Below are 18,904 nucleotides of genomic sequence, written 5' to 3' on the forward strand. Positions count from 1 at the left end.
ATCACGATATATCACAACTCCACTCATGTACGACTGCGATGCTACAAAACACTGAGTTTTTGAGTTTCCTCGGCAGCAGACGTATTTGAAAATGCCATTCAGCATGCCCTGGAGGAGTCATCAACCTGAGTGATGACATTCTGGTGTTTGGCAGAATGAAGGCTGGCCATGATCAAGCTTTAAGGGCAAAATTTCAGTGACTTAAGGAGAAGAAAGTGACTCTTAACAAGGCCAAATGTTCCTAAGCACAAACCACTCTGGACTTCTTCTGCTACACATTCTCAGATGGAGGTTTCTTTCCTGATCTCAAGAAGGTTCAGGTGCTACATGATGATACTGCCCCAACCAATGCTAGCCTTTACCTTGTCATAGTTGAATTACAACAGTTTGGTGGGTAAAATAGGCGTACATAGTACCTCAAAGTCCCATTGACATCCTTTTCCTATGCAAATCTCACAATTTGAAACTGCTGCTGAAAACGGGCGAAACTCAACAAAGCTCATAGTTGACGTCAACTCAACTCCTACCTTATTTGGCTCTAGTCTCTACCTTTGTCACACCCCAAAATTTAAATACACCACTGACCTGAGATCAGCTAGTCTTCTTAATCTAGGTCACGCAGATCTCAGAAATTGTATACATTGTTCGCCTGCTATTTCATTACTAAATTCACTTCTGAGACTTTTTTATCCAAGAAATCAACTATGTAGAGCTCAAATATGGGCCATTTCATGGCTAATTGCAAATTTGGTATGACCGTGTCGGACTTGAGAAGCTCCACAATCTGCTGTGACATGCCGGCGGCTGCTTGCCAGGTTTGTTGCCTTCCTGGCCGGCCTCTCCACCTTCACAGACCCGCTATGAGCTGGAGCTCTGTCAGGATCTCACACACAAGCTTATCTGCAAGCTGTGCTGTGTACTTTAGAAAGAAAAAAGTTTGGAAGTTTTTCAAGGATATTGAAAATGAACCACGGTCCGTAAATGCAGTGTTCCAGGCTGTACAACTGGCCCAGAGAAAAGTGTTTAGAACGAGTAGACATCGGACAATGGAGTGGGAGTTGTGGATCTAACGCAGCGGCGCAGAGGATGTGCCTGCATGGTTTCACTCTAAATCCGCTAAATGTCCCCGCGCTGACTAGCTACAGGGTGGGTTGTGATTCCTTGTCTGGAAGTGGAGTTTTTTTTTATGTCCCAAGAGTAACGTTACAACAACACTAGTTGTAATGAAAGGGTCGAAACTTTGCATTGGTGTGTGTGCGCGACACACACTTAAGGATGAAACTGTATCGAAACTGTGTATATGGTGCTTTGTACAGTAATATTAGTTGATGAGTTTATGTGTTGGAGCAGAAATTCCTCTCGGCTGTTTTATCCCCCCTGCAGCCGCTGCTCGCGCCCGTCTGGGCATGCCTGTACTTACTCAGTAACAGACAGTGTGTCTGTGTGTGTGTTAGGGGTGGTACGGTTCACAAAACCCATGGTTCGGTTCGTATTACGGTTTTAGGGTCACGGTTTTCGGTTCTGTACGGTTCTTGTTATTTTTTCTTTTAATCTTTAACACTCCAGAATATACTTCAGCATATAGCTAAAATTAGCATATTGAATGCATGTTGCACAAAACATGCACACAGTGGCAGTTCTATATTGTTTTATTTCATCATAGGTAACATGAAATCCAAAATGTTCCCACACACCAGACTATAAACGACGCTGGTGCATCCTCCAGCTCTGGGCAGCCTCTCTCCCACTTGACATTTCTGCAGGTGACGTGACGTGACCTGCAGCGGCACCCCACTCCACTTGAGGTGCGGTCGGCCCGGTGTCTATCAAAATCTGACGAAAATCTTTTAAACTGACCTTTGTCGATCTGAAATGAAGACAGATTCAGCAACTGCATGGCCTATTTCTCGTTTAAAATGTTTTCAGAAACACGTTTCGGTGAACTATTTTAGTACAATATGAGATCGTATTCTGAACGAGCCGCCATGACAGTCTGTTTTGAAATTAGGGACCAGCCAGACCCATGTGACTCAATCGTCCAATCTGCTGCCATGGGTTGCGTTTGTCACGCCCATCCCGCTCGTCATTTCCAGTAAGTGTTTTAACATAGGTGTCGAAAGTGGGCACTACGGCAGTAAGAGGTTAGTGTACATTAACAGTGTACTGACGAACCATGCAGGACACACATGCTCCGAACCGAGACTAGCGAACAGAGACTAGCGAACCGAGACTAGCGAACCGAGACTAGCGAACCGAGACTAGAATGGCGGAAATACTCATGCGCACAAACAGCGAGTTAAAAAAACAACACAGCGGCTGCTGCAAAAGAGAGAATTTGCGTGGGAGAAATGTCAGAGTCCGGAAACACTGTCTGAAACAATTCCCCTCATTGGCATTATAGGGCTGGTGTCTAGATTGGCTGCAATATAAGTTGCATGTTGGTCTCATTTGTAGTCATAATACAGCAAATTATATCTGGACTAGCGACAGAAAGAACTACAACACCATCTATTAATGATGGTTATTATAAAGTGTTAGCCAAATTCTCTAAGTCCCCTCCACAACACTCTCTGTTAAATTGTAATCACCACCTAGGAGCATGTAAGGAAAGTGTATTAAACGTGGCAGAAAGAACACCTTTATGATCTGTGCTATCGGTAGTAAAGATATACCCATACTAGCAAAAAGTTGATGGAAAGCAAAAAGATAGTCTATCCTAGAAAAGAACTTGTGCCTTGATGAGAACAATAAGAAGTCTTTCATAAAGGGGTCAGCAACTTACCTACATTACAGTATTTATTTTGCACTATGGCCACCACACTTTACTTAAATACCTTTTATATAATGCCACTTTACATTCATTCAGTGTTTTTTTTTTATGTGTGTGTGTGTGTGGGGGGGTTGTTTGCCTGGTTTGTTGGTTTGTTTTTATTGGGGAAAAACCGCTGCTGTAATAAGTGAATTTCCCCATTGTGGGATAAATAAAGTATTATCTAATCTAATCTAACGCGCCACAGGTCAATCAGCCCAGTATTGTCGGCCCATGTCGCAACACGCTTGTTTTTGATCTGCAGTCTCTGAAGACCCTGATCTAAATTCCAACATAGTACTAGTTAATGTTTTGTAAAATCGACATCAAATGTATTAGGTGCATAAACATACATCAAAGCAATTTTCCTACCAAAATAATTCTAGCCTGGCCATGACTAACCGTCCCGCTACATCAGACCATACACCACAACCTTAAAATTTAGACTCCGTCTGGCAACTATAGCAACCCCTTAGTCTTTTCATTCATTGGAGGGTGAAGGGGAAAGTGGGAGTTTCCCATAAAGAGATGGGAGGGGAAGCGTAAAGTGCGCCTAATTATGTATTCCGCAGTATGTACAAATACCGCCCATGACCATGGGTTTCCTCGCATATGCCTCCTGGTGAAATGGCAGCAGTAATCTGAGCAAGATGGAGACACAGGCCAAGGAGATGAGCTGAAAAGTTTTTGGCCATAAGTATCACACTTTTGAGTGAACACAAAATCATTAAGCGTTACAGATTAAACCTGCCATACAGTTACTGGAAGAAATCAAAGATGACATCGAATCTCCGACTCAGCGTTCAGATTCCATTCCAGCAGTTGTTAAACTACATTACAAAATATTGGCATCAGGATCATTTCAAACAGTCATAGCATAAGAAGTGGAAATATCACAGTCTGCACTCAGCCGCCAGTACTTAACGCTTTGCTACAGCGCACTAGTAAATATATACATTTCCCCACCACTAATACCAAAATAACGCATCAAGCAGGATTTCTTAGACATCGGCCATTCAATTGCGCTTTTAAATGTGCCCAATTTACGGTACAGTGGGCGGAGAAAGGCACTGATTACCCAATGAACTGCAGGTTTGGTAAATACGATGTAAACTGATGTATCACACTGTGCGCTTTCTGCGGGTTGGCCATGGCGCTGACAACGCTACTTTCGCAAATGTAGGCTACATCTGTACATCTGGCCCTCACTGTGTTCCCAGCTGTTGAGAACACCCGCTCCGAGGGTGTGGAAGAAGCCTGAACACAAAGATATTTGTTTGCAAGCTCGCGCTGCCGGGCAGTCCACCTGAACAGTTAGCTTACTTTCAAGGTCGGCACAATAAATTCAGCCATTTTGCTTGCTGAAACAAATCGGCTGACTGAGGAGTGTGCCCCCGCCACAGCCTCACTGACTCCCGGAGCTCAGTCTGGTCTGCAGGGCTAACAGGGAGCTACACTGGCCACCTGCCATGCAGACAGGATGTTGTCGTGTCTCGTCCTACCTCTAGCCTTTAGCTGAGAGAGGTTATTTCTGAATAAACCTGAATGCCTCACAGGCTAAATCACATCCAGAATCAGCGGCAGCTAACAATAATAATAACGTGGATGATATTAACGGCTGGCCAGCCTGTGAGCTCTCCGAGCAGCATATGAGGAGGAAAACCCGGCGGGATTTGAGAGTGTGCGACTGAATTTTACATCCAGTCGCACATGTGCGACCAGTAAATTTGTCCCCTTTTTTCACACGTTAAATGTCGAAATGTCGGTACCTGAGCCCATAAGCGCAAGCTTATCTGTCCTCTCTGAAAATTGACAGAGAGCAGACACACACACACACACACACACACACACACACACACACACACACACACACACACACACACACACACTTTTGTTGAAGTCACAGTGAGTCACGGAAATGCCGATAAAGTGGTTGCAAGTATGGTTACAGTTTTTTAAAACTTCACACAGACAGCGTTTGCCATTTGTATGATATTAATGGCGAGCCGAAAACAGATGCGGTGCTGTCGGCGTTACACTTCCTGTGAGACAAGCAGCAGGCACAACAGTGGTTTCTGTGCCCTGGTGACTGACTGACAGGCTGAGGTTATTAGGCAAGGCAACTTTATTTCTACAGCACCTTTCAGCAACAAGGCAATTCAAAGTGCTTTACATGAAACATTAAAGAGCAATTGACAACGGTCATGATGAAAATAAAACAGGCTAAAAAAAGTTACAGTGAGTAAGAATTTCATTGAATAGGTTGTAGGGATGGGTTTGGGAGGAGAGAGGGAGGGGTTTTATTTTTATTTTTGTTTAATTTCTTTAGAGTAACATATTCAAATAAAATAACATAACATAATGTTCTAAACCTACATAAAATAAATAGGTTTGGAATTATTTTTACAACTGAAATAATTGTTTTGTAATTAGAGGGAAAGTACCGAAAAAAGGTACCGTTTGGTACTGGAACCAAATTTCAGGTATCGGTACCGATATTGGTTCAGATGCAAAGGGTACCCAACCCTAAGGGTAGTAGCCTAAACAATGCATGTTTAATTTTAAGTTGAATCCATTGTAATTGTAGACTAGAGCTGGTATAATATTTTGTTTACTGTCATGACAGCAATGGTGCCTTCTATGTTGAATCTTCAAAAGTGACACTGAATTTGAAACAGCACATTGTAATTTCTGCATCTATTATCAAAGTATTTATTAGTAATACAGTGGAAATTATTAGAAATGTGAATATTTGGTTAGTATGTTGATTTACGGTGTGTGCCCCTAAATTTTCTGGTTGCGCCCCTAACATTTTCAGTTGGAGGCCACTGTGGTCCTTTTTGCTTCCCAATTTTATCCCTGATGTCCTTACACAGCTCTCTGGTCTTGGCCATCGTGGAGAGGTTGGAGTCTGTTTGATTGAGGTGTCTTGTATACAGGTAACAAGTTCAAACAGGTGCAGTTAATACAGGTAATGAGTGGAGAACAGGAGGGCTTCTTAAAGAAACAGGTCTGTGAGAGCCGGAATTCTTACTGGTTGGTAGGTGAGCAAATTAATTAGTTAAAGATTTTACAATGTGATTTTCTGGATTTTTGTTTTAGATTCCGTCTCTCACAGTTGAAGTGTACCTATGATAAAAATTACAGACCTCTACAAGCTTTGTAAGTAGGAAAACCTGCAAAAGCGGCAGTGTATCAAATACTTGTTCTCCCCACTGGGAACTATTCTCAGAAGGCAAAGCACTGCTACTTGGGCAGAGTGATTAGCGCAACACCTGAAAAGCACCGTTGTTACTCTCTGCTCCTCACCACGGGGCTTCTCAGGTGCTGCGAGCTCAAATAACAATCAGGTTAACTCAGCCTGAAACAGTACCATAATGTCACTATTTCAAATGAATTATGCATCTCTCTTCCTCTTTTCACATATTTACTCTCTCCCCGTTTTCTATACTCGCACTTCCTTTTTTTATCTCCCAACCCCCACTACTTACACACACAAACACACCCTCTGTTCTCTCTCTACTATATGATGTTATGCTAGCTGACAGCAAGTTGCTTTAAATAAATATTGCTACTCACCAACAGACAGTCTGCCTATTGCGTCTAACCAACCACAAAAAACAACTGTTAGCAACTGTTAGCACACAGTTGGCCTGTTTTCAGTGACCAAAAAGCTTTCAGGGAGGACATTGGAATTTTTAGATGATGTAAACAATAACAGGTTCCTCTTTTGTTGATTTTTCCTGAACACAACCCCGTTGTGCTCCCACAGCAGGTCAGTTAGTATAGCTCAGAGCAAAAGGCCAAGGACATACCACGTAAATGTGAGATCATCTGTAGACATGACTTATCTCTACAGTTAATATTAAAAACTGAAACAAGTAGAAAACAGCACCACATCTCAAACACATAACATTCACAGAATCTATGCTGGACAAGATTGACTAGTGTGTGCTTGTGTGAAGGACAACAAATAAGCTTACTGCAGTAGTCGGTGTTACTGCTGGGTAACACTTAACCAAAAATATAATAACCATGACTACTAAATGTAAATTGATAGTACTGTAATCTAAACTTAAGTTTATAGTTATTTTACTGGTAGAAAAAGACAATGAAATTATAATAATGTTTACTAACTATTTGTAATGCTAGTTTTTGTTATTTTAACAGTTTATTGTTGCACACATCTTAACATTTTATATATGTTTTTATCAAGTATTTGTTAATGATTACCAAATAATTTGTATACCTTTAAAAAATAATTTGTAAACTGCCAATAAACATTATTTGTAATCAGTAGTTTTTGATTGTTGGAAGAAAAGACAAAACAACAAATAGCCGTTAACAAAAGGCTATGACAAAATGGAGACGAGATTGACAGACTGGAGAGAGAGGCAGAGGTAAAGAAAAAGAGACAGAGAGAACATTATTTGGATGGCAATTATAAAGTTACAACTGATGATTATGATAACTTGGTAATGGTTAATAAATACTTTGTTATATATATGTAAATTATATTTACTGATTGCCAACTGTACACATTTTTATTGACTTTGAATCTTGCTAGCATAGTGATAGCTTTCTGGTTCACAGATGTCTGAGCTGAAAAGTTCCATGAGCTGAGTGGACCATAAATACTTTGCTAAGCGTGGCAAGTCGTATCTAAGGCCCGCCCTATTTACTTGAGCAGTGAACAACGTTTGCATTGCATAAGTCCCATTTGCAAGGAAAAACAAGTAAAAAATCCTTCATCCCCACTGCCATCACCACCCTGAACAGCCATACATACAACATAGGGCTGGGCGATATAGCTGAAAACTGTATCGCGATATAAGTGTTTCATATCGGTTGATATCGATAATTATTGATATTTTTTATGACCTATTTAAAATAAGGACCAGGAGAAAAATATAAATTAAATTTAAACATTTTTATTTTAAACTTAACCTTCCTCTGATTATAATCCCCTCCGTTATAAAGCAGGAATGTCAACACAACCATGGAAAACACTCAATTAATTAAAATGTAAACATAGGTCCAAAATCACAATGAACACTTAACAATTATCTCTTAACATTAAGGTGCAAACTTAAAGAATAAGTAAGAAATGCTTCATAAAGTGTAATAAAATAGTGCAAAATGTTAAATATAAGAAACCTGAGAAACTATTTTCTGCAGGTTTAGTGCTAGGTTGGTAACCTGGCTTCTGAACAGACATGTCTGCCTCCGTTATTTCTTTGTAGCGTTTAGTAAGGCGCTGATGCAGAGTACCTCTCCATGGCGGTCTGCTGCTTGTGCGGTGTAGCAGCTGCAGATGTTGTTGGACGTTGCTGGCGAATACGGCTGTGCTCCAAAGTGTGAGCGCGGCTAAGGTGGTAAAACTAGTTTGTGGTAGTACCAGTGTTGGTGGGGACGACGGTCTGACGACATTGGTCTGTCTACGGTCAGACTTATAAAATCCCCAAAAACTGCCATACTGACTTTTGTTTTATCAACAATTTCCTCGCTCGCTGTGGCACTCACTTTCCACTTATCACTCCACGCCGGTTCTGTTATTGAAGAACACGAGACAGTGATGTGGCGCAACCAAACTTGATACGGTTACATGATTGGCTGTTAGAGTGTCACTCCCTACGTTGCTAGGTTACCAGAGAGCGAGTGCCTTTGTTCATGCAACCAAACTTGCTTCACAATCTCTGGTTTCTTCTGATGAAGAAAAACAAGTTATCGAACATTTTATCGACCGCATTTTCTATTCTGTTGTTACACTGTTTCCGTATCTTTATGTTCTTATATGTAATATGTCATTTGAGCCTGTCCTGTCAAAGACAAATTTCTGTCAATCGTGACAGTTTTTCTTATCTCATACTAACAACTTTACTAAAAATGTCAGAAAAAATAAATAAAAAGAAACTAATTGAAAATTCAAAACAATTGGCCATCCTACCTTCTTATAGATCAGGGGTGTCAAACTAATTTTAGTTCCTCCCCTTATGATGGACCAACACGGGACATTATTTTGAAAAAGATATGTACAGTAGTACATGTTTCGCCATGACACAGGAAGCTGTTGTAAGCTTCAAGCTGTCTTGACTTTACATAGTGCAATCTGCCCCAAATTTCACAAGCTGGATAAAAGTCCAGGCCTGAAAACATCTACACGCTAATGTCATAGTCAACAGTAAATCCGCTTTATTTGACTAAGATGATCCAATTTACATTAATTTACATGGTGTGGTCCACAGATGATATATAGCAACAAGATGTATAATTGACCATTCGCAAAAGCCACGCCCCCTAGTTATTGTTACTACGCCCGTCAAACAATTGAGAACCAGAGACATAGCCATGGCTGGGTTGAGCTTCATACCTATTGGTATAGACCCTTTGCACGTGACGTCACACTCTACTCCCGCGAATTATGAACACCATGACGGACGGCGGAAGAGCTATTTTGTAGACGGACGGCAAGTCAAACCTATGAGTCAAACGAGCGTGTTCGCTGTTCTTGTTCTCACATACACAATCTGCAGAGTAATCCTCACCAACACAAGCATGTATATGTATTGCCTTTCTGTTTTAAATGATAATAAAACTAATAATAATAAAACTTCCTCACCCAGCTAGCTGCCGTGCTAACCAGCTGTTCCTTCTAACAGGTCCCACATAACTATCATCGGTTATTCAGTGACCTACATATCCCAAAAAGTAAGCCTTTCCCTTGATCATTTAACTTAACACACATACAAAAAATATTGCTTAAATTAAAGATGACATGGCACGGAAACTAGCTTCAAAAAGGCCAAACAACTGAATTAAATGCGGGTTTGCGGAGCTCCTACCCCGGTTAGCCGACCAGCTAGCTGCAGCCAGAGCCATATCACTCTGCTAGCTTTGGACTGCTTGCTAGCTGCTGCCCATCGCGTCGAAATATCCACTGGTCAACAGCGAATATAATCACAGATAAGACAATGGCTAGATGTTACATTATGTGGTTAATACTGATCATAGACACTCCGTGATTTACTGCATGGATTAACGTGTGATGAATTATTTCCCAGAGCTGGGATGCGTTCAGGCATCCATTAGAAAGATGAATTGGCTCAGCCAGTGAACAACGGTACGTGCCTGTAGCTAGCTTGCCCTGCTAGCCGATAGCCGTTAGCTGCTAGCTGCTAGCCACACCACCGCCGCTCCATGGATTGTTATTGGGATGATTATCACAGAAGCCTGGCTGAATACACTCACCGGACGGCAGCTAACTGCTAGCTGGGCAAGCTAGCTACCGGCAGGATCGAGACAGGAGTCGTTTCTCAATGTCAAGGATCCTTCAGAGGCTAGGCCAGACTCCTCCTGAGCATTCGGAGAGCATGTAGATTGGAACAGGCTAGCAAGTGCACGTCATTGCGTGCTTGCGTCATTGAAAATGTTTTGCCGCCTTCACTTTCGCGCTGCATTTCAAAACACTGGACAAAATGTCAATGCGAAATGGATGTGGAACTGTGAAGTTCAATTTTTTTGAATATTCTGTCGGCAACTTTGCCGCAACGTGCCAAGGTAGGTAACGTTACCGACACTGATAGGCTTTAATGTAAGTAATAGTCGTTTTCTCTTATTTATCCCATGTCAATAAAATTAAAAATTCGTGGGAGTTCATGTTTGTAGTTGTCATAACACTTAACTGGTGAGGAGAATTGCATTAATTAATCTTAATTACATTAAGCTTACAGTAGTTGTTTACAATAGTTTGTAGTTTACTGCATGTCACATTAGCTCATTGTCCAGTAGCTTCTAGCTTTCAAACAAATGCAGTGCAAAATATGATCAGCAACTACAAGGTAAACACTACCAGCCATTGAGCTACCACAGGGAGTAAGATATGCAGTAAACTCAGCCACAAAATATGATCAGCAACTACAAGGTAAACACTACCAGCCATTGAGCTACCACAGGGAGTAAGATATGCAGTAAACTGCAAGTGAGAAAGGTTAAATAGTACTATAGACACACAAGCAACAAGGCTACAACCAACATATGAAAAGTCATAACAACACCATTGATAAACACCCACTAACACAGTAAAGGTAGCTAGGTGTAAGTGTGTTAAATGGTCAACAGTTGTCAGTTAAGACTATAATGGAGACCACTACACAGTTACATTAAGTACCTTAATGTTAGAGTATGCTTACATACGGTATATTTGTGATACAATTCTAATCTTACCAGGACGGGTTGGATAACTACTGGACTAAGCTAAAGCTTTCTCCTTCTGTCTGCAGTCTGGAAAAACCATCAGCAGCAGCTGAGTCTGATCGCCGCTTCATGTTGAATATACTTGTGTACAGTATATAGTAATGTTTGAATAAATGTTATAATAAAAGATACACGTTTCGTTAATGTCTTTTTAGAGCTTCTGTACCTTACAAGTTATTGAAACAGGTACCATCTGAATATAATTATTCAGTTAGAAATAGACATTGAAACAGTTTATATTATATACACACCCAAAAACGTAATGACACAGACAAACCAGTTCATTTAATGCATTTATTTTCAGAATGCCAATCTCTAAAAGGCTTTAGCAAATAATCTAGCTATACAACATCTGTCTTTGGCCTCTGTCTCCCTGCTTGTCTTTTGCTTTCCCATCCTCAGTGACCGCCTCCGTTTGTCCCTGTTAAAAGACAGCAAAACACAAGAACAATATGTTTACCATTATGAATGCTATAACGTAACGTTATATGAAACGTTATACTTTTTACATGGGAAACTACTCATACATTTTAGCCTTCATGTAACGTTGATAGCGAAGTAAATAAGGTGCAGCGTTACCTACCACCCTGCAGCTACAACTGATAAACACACACATTTCTAAATATCTGCTAACGTTACGCATATAGAGTAACAACATATAAAAGAGATGAAAATGCCACCGGACATTAAACTTTAAAAATACAAATGGCACAAAAAGACCGCTAGCTAGCCAACAGCCTAATGTTAATGATAGCTTCAGTTAGCTTAACGTTAGCTCGGGTGTATCTACCTAATTACTATAGCAATCTGTACCAGCATTAAAGCATTAAGCTTTACATTGATTTAAAACATTAACTGTGATGAAACATGTACGACAAACACTAAAGATACTTACGTTTAAATGATTATTTCGCCGTCAGCGATGCCGCTCCAACTCCCGCTTAGGTCCGCCATTTAATTTTTTTAATCAAGCCGGCAAAGCCGCGCGCAAAGGATTGTTGGTGATATGGGAGCGCGAAGGATACACATATGCATCCTTTGCCATCTATGGGGATTTTTTCCGAACAAAGGACTCAGTCCTTGGTAGAATTCGGAGGATCCTCGACATCAGAGCGGTCCTTCGACGGACGTCGATGACATAGCATCCTCGAAATTCTGGCTTCGAAGGATCCTTCCTTGACATTGAGAAACACCTAGGGACCAGGGTAGGTGAATTTAAACAATGTCTGAAGAAGCCATGAAGAAGAAGATAGTATCAGTATTATTAGTTTATTTAGTGTCATTTATTTGAAACTAATGAAACTTTCCGCTCGTCTACTACACTGTTTAGCTTGTGCTTCCGGTGATTCTGCCGTCCGTCATGGCGCCGTCACGTGGTCGTAGTCACGTGTTTGCAAAGGGTCTATTGGAGTAATGCAGCAGACATATCCTCCAGGGCACGACAGAAAGGGCTGCAATATGCAGTGGAGGGATATGTTAAATGATCGTCAACCTCTTGCTAAATTATCTGTGTCGATAGCAACATGTGCTTGACAGGCTAACAGCCGGTCTCATGTCAGTTCGTGTAAATGTCCACGTTATTCTTAATCTATTGATACGTGTTCACGGAGACGTTATTCTTGTTTTTTACGTGTAAATGTAACGTTATTTTCTCGGGGAAAGGACGCCGGGAGGCGGCCGAAAAGGTCGCTCCATAAGCCGGGAAGTGCCCGCGAGGCGGCCAGCTGGGGACCCGCTGGATGAAGCGGCGGGAAAAGGACGCTCCATAAGCCGGGAGGTGCCCGCGAGGCAGCCCGCTGGGGACGCACCACAATAACGGGATGGCGGAGGTTGGCTTTAGGAAAAAACTTACAGGGAAAAGGCGCCTTAAAACGCCAGGAGACGCGCCGCAGATTTTCCGCCGCAGATTTTCCGCTTTTTATATTACTCCCTACCATTTTCATGCTGTGGCCACAAAATACGCTTCCCATCCAAATACATTACTTAAAATTTTTATGTTGTCCGCCACGTGTAAACCGACAAAACATCTCCGTGAACACGTATCAATAGATTCAAATAACGTCACATTTACACGAACTGCCATGAGTTAGCTCATTCTCTAGCGCCAACAAAGACTGAGGAAGTGTTATAAAATTTGCAATACGTCATTTTCAGTGCCATAAACGACAGGTACCCCGATCTCTTAAAAAAAAATCATATAAAAACTATAAAACGTTTGTTCCTTCTCCTGAAACACAGGCCCTATATTATGTTTGTTTGAGGCAGCTGGCATTGTTGCCGTGAAACCAGTAAATAGAACGTTATGCTCCATGTAATGTTTAACAGCACTAACGCATTGCAACGTTATTAACTACCTCCTAATGGGCTACGATGCATCGCCATTCAGCCTTTGTCTTGTCAGCAAAAAGTAGCCAAATGTCACTGGATTAAATAATTACTGAAATGTTAATGGTTTTAATAAATATTTCCAGCCTGCCACCCTGTCAGTGAATTTGAACTAATGCTTGCATTGAGAGTATAAGGTGTGTGTGTGTGTGTGTTACATAGGCAATATGGAGAAAATCAAATATCCCAATATTTTTTACCAAATACCTCGATATCGAGGCAATATTGTAGGGTCGACAATTGGTGCTTTCACATAATATGCACACAATGAGATTTTTGATAAATAATCATCAGTTATGTTGATATAATAATTATGTGGGTAAAGGCAAATAATGGAACAGCTAGAATAGTCTGGTGTGTTCAGAAAATTACATTACTCTACTGTAATGCAGCCTTTAAAACCAGGAAAAGACAACACTTGTGTCATATCAGGATATTACGATATCCAAAATTTAAGACGATATCTAGCCTCATATATCGATAGATATATTGCCCAGCCCTAGTGTGTGTGTGTGTGTGTGTGTGTGTGTGTGTGTGTGTGTGTGTGTGTGTTTGATTGCACCTTAGCACCTGTAGCCTCCACGGTCATTGTCAGATGTACGTTTGATAACTGAAGTCTCTCTCTCTCTCTCTCTTCTGTTTTGCCAGAGGAGGAGTAATGATAGGGTAGGGATTGTAGGGATGCCCCGATCAGCTTTTTTGACCCCCGAACCGATTTTTTAAATATTAAATAACTGCCGATATCGAGTCCCGATCCGGGATCTATCAGATGATAGAGCTGCACAGTTTTTTTTGTTTACAAAAATAACTAAGTAAACAAAGTCACTAAAATATGTCTTACACTTAATACATTTACCTTAGTGCAGCAAATGAGTCTTTTCTCTCAACACCTAAACGGTTCTCTTTAGGATCCCACCCAAACCAAGGCAAAAGTGGCCCAAATCTGGGGTCAAGTGACCATGTCAGACTTCTTCAGAAGTAGTGTGAACACTCAAATCTAGCCCAAATCTAGCCACTTCCATATGTGGTCCTGAATCAGACCCAGATCAGATTTATTCCAATGTGGCCACAGTACGAACAACCAAGGCGGATTTGATGCAACTTTTACCTCAATAACCCTCGCTGCGCCGCAGGGAGGGGGCGGGGCCCCCTGCTCCCGGTGCGGCTGTCAACCGGGGCGGACTGTCCTCAGTGAGCCCCAAACGCGTCGTGTCGCCTGGGCGGGGGATCGGCTCACGTAAAAAGGCAACAGAACTAGGTGTGCATGGATCACAGTGCACGGATCACGGTTTTGAATCACAGATCGGTTAAATTTCCGTTTCAGCACAAAAAAAAAGGGGATTTAAAAATGATTTATTAAAAATGTAACAATACATTTTAACAATAACTTCTTTCACCAGTAAATTGCTGAGAAACGACAAAAACAGCAGAGAAAAGGGTATTTTACAATAATTTTGAATGCACCACAAGGATTACCAGTTTCAAGTAAATGCAACTTTTAGTCACATTGTCAGCAGTGACCAGTGCTGGTGTCTTTTAGCTCATAGCTTTAGCGGCAGACCTTTGTCCGTCCTGGTGTTGGAATCCTCTACAGTGAAATACAGACACGCTTTTACACCGTTTAGCTGTCAGCATTTAGCATTTAATCCAGCTGCTAGCTAACAGTAGGCTAACATCAACGTCACCTGCTGCCAAGTGAACAGTTAGTGTTAACTAGCGTGACATGCAGCGATGCTTTTGTTGCATCTAACGTCTGTTTCGTAGCATCAGAGAGCAGCGCAGGCATTTATGCCGCACCGAAATCTGTGTTGCTATTCCTGTACCGATCGTTTAGGCTCCGGTGAGAGAGAGACTTATCAGCCAGGTTAAACTCTGCAATTGAAACATCTGCTGCATGTCACGCTAGTAAACACTATTAACACGTTACACAGCAGGTAGCGTTAGCCTACCGTTAGCTACAGTAAACACTAATAACACGTTACACAGCAGGTAACGTTAGCCTACTGTTAGCCACAGTAGTAACTGGATTGACAGCTAAAATGCTGACAGCTAAACGGTGTAGTGTGACTGTATTTCCAACAGCGGGACGTCAAACAGTCTGCTGGTAAAGCTATGAGCTAACAGACACAAACTAGCACTGGTCACTGCTGTTGTCTGAAAAACAAAACAGACGGGAAAAATGTTGCGTTTACTGGTAAACTGGTAAACATTGTGACCGGCTTATGATGACCGACTGCTACCTGTTGTGGAATTTTCCTCACGTTACTCTGTCCTCTGTGACTATCTACATCTAGAAACTAAGCTGCGCGGTGCAGGGAACAACTCTGATTGGCTCAAGGAGGCATGTGATCAGACAGTGGTTTATGGAGCGCTAGAGTGGCTTTGCAAAAACTTTGATAAGGAGCGTTCTATGACGCATTTTAAATATCGCTCGATCACGCAAATTTGAACATGGAAAGCCAAAATCGTGATCGTGATTAAAATTCAATTAATTGTGCAGCCCTAAGAAGCAGTATGAGATCATTTTTAGTATCACAGGAAGTCAGGCGTCACGGTGACCACTGACCTAAAAGTTCCATTACCAGCTGACACAACTTCAGTATACATGTGACAGAGAGACATAATTAGCAGTATTTACCAAAGCCAAACGTCAGGGAAACTTGTAATCCTGGTTGCCAAAGTTGGTAATTTATCCCAGATTTCTGATCAGATTCCTGCTAAAACATGTTGGACTGAGTAGTGTTTTGGTAAAGAAGCTTTTATTGGAGATTTTTCCTGATAGAAAGTGCCACTATAATGCTGTTACAACCCGTTCTCATTCCGAACTCATCAAATACTGACACTTGCTCAGTGGCTCTCAGTGTCAAATAGCAATGCAAAAATCACCCTTTAGCATCTTTATGGGGCGCACTGGGCATAGCAGTAGCTCAACTGCAGAGCTGTAGGTCTGCCTGGTATACTCTCAGACAGCCAATTTAACTCACCGGTCCTCATCAATATAGTTTTATGTGTCACGCAGCTCTCCACAAGCAGAAAAAAAGAGGTGCTTAAAACCCAACTTGCTAGTTCAAAGTTAGGACTAATTAGCAGTTAATAAATGGGTTGTATAGCCTTTTTTATAACACATTGATCATGCAAGACGTTTTTTTAAACTTTATATTTTTTTTATTAATATTGGTTTAACTGATAATATTAGGCTGATCCTATTGTTGGTTAACAGTTAAACAGTTAATCATTAACGTCCTTACCAGCAGCACTTGTAACCCCAACCATAAAGTTTTGTTATGTAGAACTAAGTTACAAAAAAACCTGCAATTTAATATTTTGGCCTGTAAAAAATATACTTGGCCAGTGGATTTTTTTCATCTACCCGCCAACTTGGCCGGGGAGTCAAAAAGTTAATTTTGGACACTGGCTGGTAATGAGAATATGTTGGCTGTTACAGTCATTGCCCGGCTGCAATGACGGCCGAGAGCAAAGATGCAGAAGACTCAAAAACACTGACCAATTAGAGCAGTCTGGGCTTTTTGGAAGGGAGGGTGTACAAAGAAAAGTGTTAAACAAAGCGTTTTATTCAGGCTGACAGTATGGGAAAAAATAGGAAAACACTGTTTTTTGAACATAAAAGCATGTAAATGTGTTCTATCAGAAACCCAAAATACAAGTATGAACCTGCAATTGAGCATGGTAGGTCCGCTTTAAACTGTAGCTAGTGTAGATATGTTGAGTTTGGCGAATCCCTCTCTTCGTACAATAAGCAGTATGGGTAACGTTACCAACGTTAACAATCTAACGTCACCTATTGATATGACTGCTGATAAATGCAACAAGTCAACAGTCAGGTAACCAAGTTCCTTTACTTTACCTACAAAGCCAGCTGGCGAAAACATTTAAGTAGGCCTAATATTCGCTGTTGCTTTAGAGAAGCTAAACTAAACGGGCTTACTAGCTAAGCAATCTTAGCTGGCAAATATTACAAAGAGAAAACACATAACGTTACACATACAAACTGCCTAGCAGGTATGGTTCATTTCGCAGTATGCCTCAATACGATTACACTGATATTTAATACGCTGTGGGGAAATGCATTCGTAAAGACAAAGACTGGAATTACGCTTAGCTAAACCATATCCCCACAGTAACGTTAACCTTAAGACAAATCAATGTTACAAGTTGAAACGAACGTTAACGTTAGCCCAACGATAGCCCAACGTTATCGCTACTGTACGACTATGAGCACACGACCACGAAAGCCTCACGCGATCAATGTGCTTCTGCCTTGATTGTCGAGGTTTATATAACAGAACCAAAATTACAGCACATAAAACATATTTATTTAACGTTACCGTAATTGCAAAGTTGCTTTGTAGTCACCCAGCGGGCTTTGTTGCGTCTGAAGTCGCCGTAGACTTGATTAGCAAGACGTGCGGTTGACAACAACAGCAACAATCTGCGTCGACACCTTTTCCGGCTTATTATTTTCAAAATATACGTATGCTAGACTATATTGTAGTCTACTGCATCTGTCAAAATAAAAGCACTGATTAGATGCGCCCTGTCATGGTCTTAAAGGGAGAATTACAATTGCAGAACGTACGCAGTTGGGTGAGGTGAGGTGACATCACAACTGCTACAGCACAGTTAAATTCCAAGTCTGTCTCCTGCACCAACTTCTCATTTTGTTGTTTGGTGGTAGCCTACATTTTCTACTATAATCTCACATTGCCAGACTTATTTCCACAGCACTGTGTTCTCTTGATAATTAGTTAACACACATTGTTACATGCCAATCTGTTACACCTATCTCTTGTACTAAAACTATGTTTTAGGCCTGATGTCCTTTATAGTAGGCCTACCCAATGAGTAAAGTGTTATTTTCTAGAGCTACTTTTGCAGTAATGTAGACTATAACACCAGAATATATATCGAAATAGGCTTACATATTTTGAAATATGGTAATAACTGTTTCTCAACTGGAAAACCTTTTGCTTGCATTGTGAAAATGCAGTTGCTTAGAAGGGTTAGAAATTTGCAAACTTATTAAGGTTCAATTTCAGTTTTAATCATCAGCCTTCCAGTCCTGGCTCTGCACATCCCGTGCCAGTTTGTAATGTTTTTATTCAGGGTGCTTTATATTGCTTCTCTGTAAAAGTTAACAAGATCTTGGCAGGGGAATTATGTCTACTCAAGTTTCTTTAAAAAATACAGCAGATTAGTCGATATTTCACTTAAGTCTGAGCAAGGTAAGTTTTAAAAACAGAGAGGAATTTAAATAAACAAACAACTTGCAATTACCACTTGGGAGATATTTAATAAATAATCATTAACTATGTTTATATAGCATCATTGATGCAATACACGCAAAGTGCTTTACACAAAAAACAGAGATTACATCTGCACAATAAAAAAATCACTATCTCAAAAAGCAAATTACTAGTAAAATTATTGATTAGGATA

The 18,904-nt window shown here is 40.9% G+C and overlaps 1 protein-coding gene across 1 annotated transcript in view; it reads right to left on the bottom strand.

Annotated features, from left to right (window-relative positions):
- Window positions 1-17,933, bottom strand: part of arhgap1 (Rho GTPase activating protein 1) — a 79,124-nt gene extending 61,191 nt beyond the window's left edge. Inside the window, exon 1 of the mRNA XM_028572243.1 lies at window positions 17,794-17,933. The gene's annotated coding sequence lies outside the window, so the exon portion shown is untranslated. The remainder of the gene's footprint in view (window positions 1-17,793) is intronic.
- Between the last annotated feature and the right edge of the window lie 971 nt (window positions 17,934-18,904).

Source organism: Perca flavescens, chromosome 24 (assembly GCF_004354835.1).
Source record: "Perca flavescens isolate YP-PL-M2 chromosome 24, PFLA_1.0, whole genome shotgun sequence".
NCBI lineage: Eukaryota > Metazoa > Chordata > Actinopteri > Perciformes > Percidae > Perca > Perca flavescens.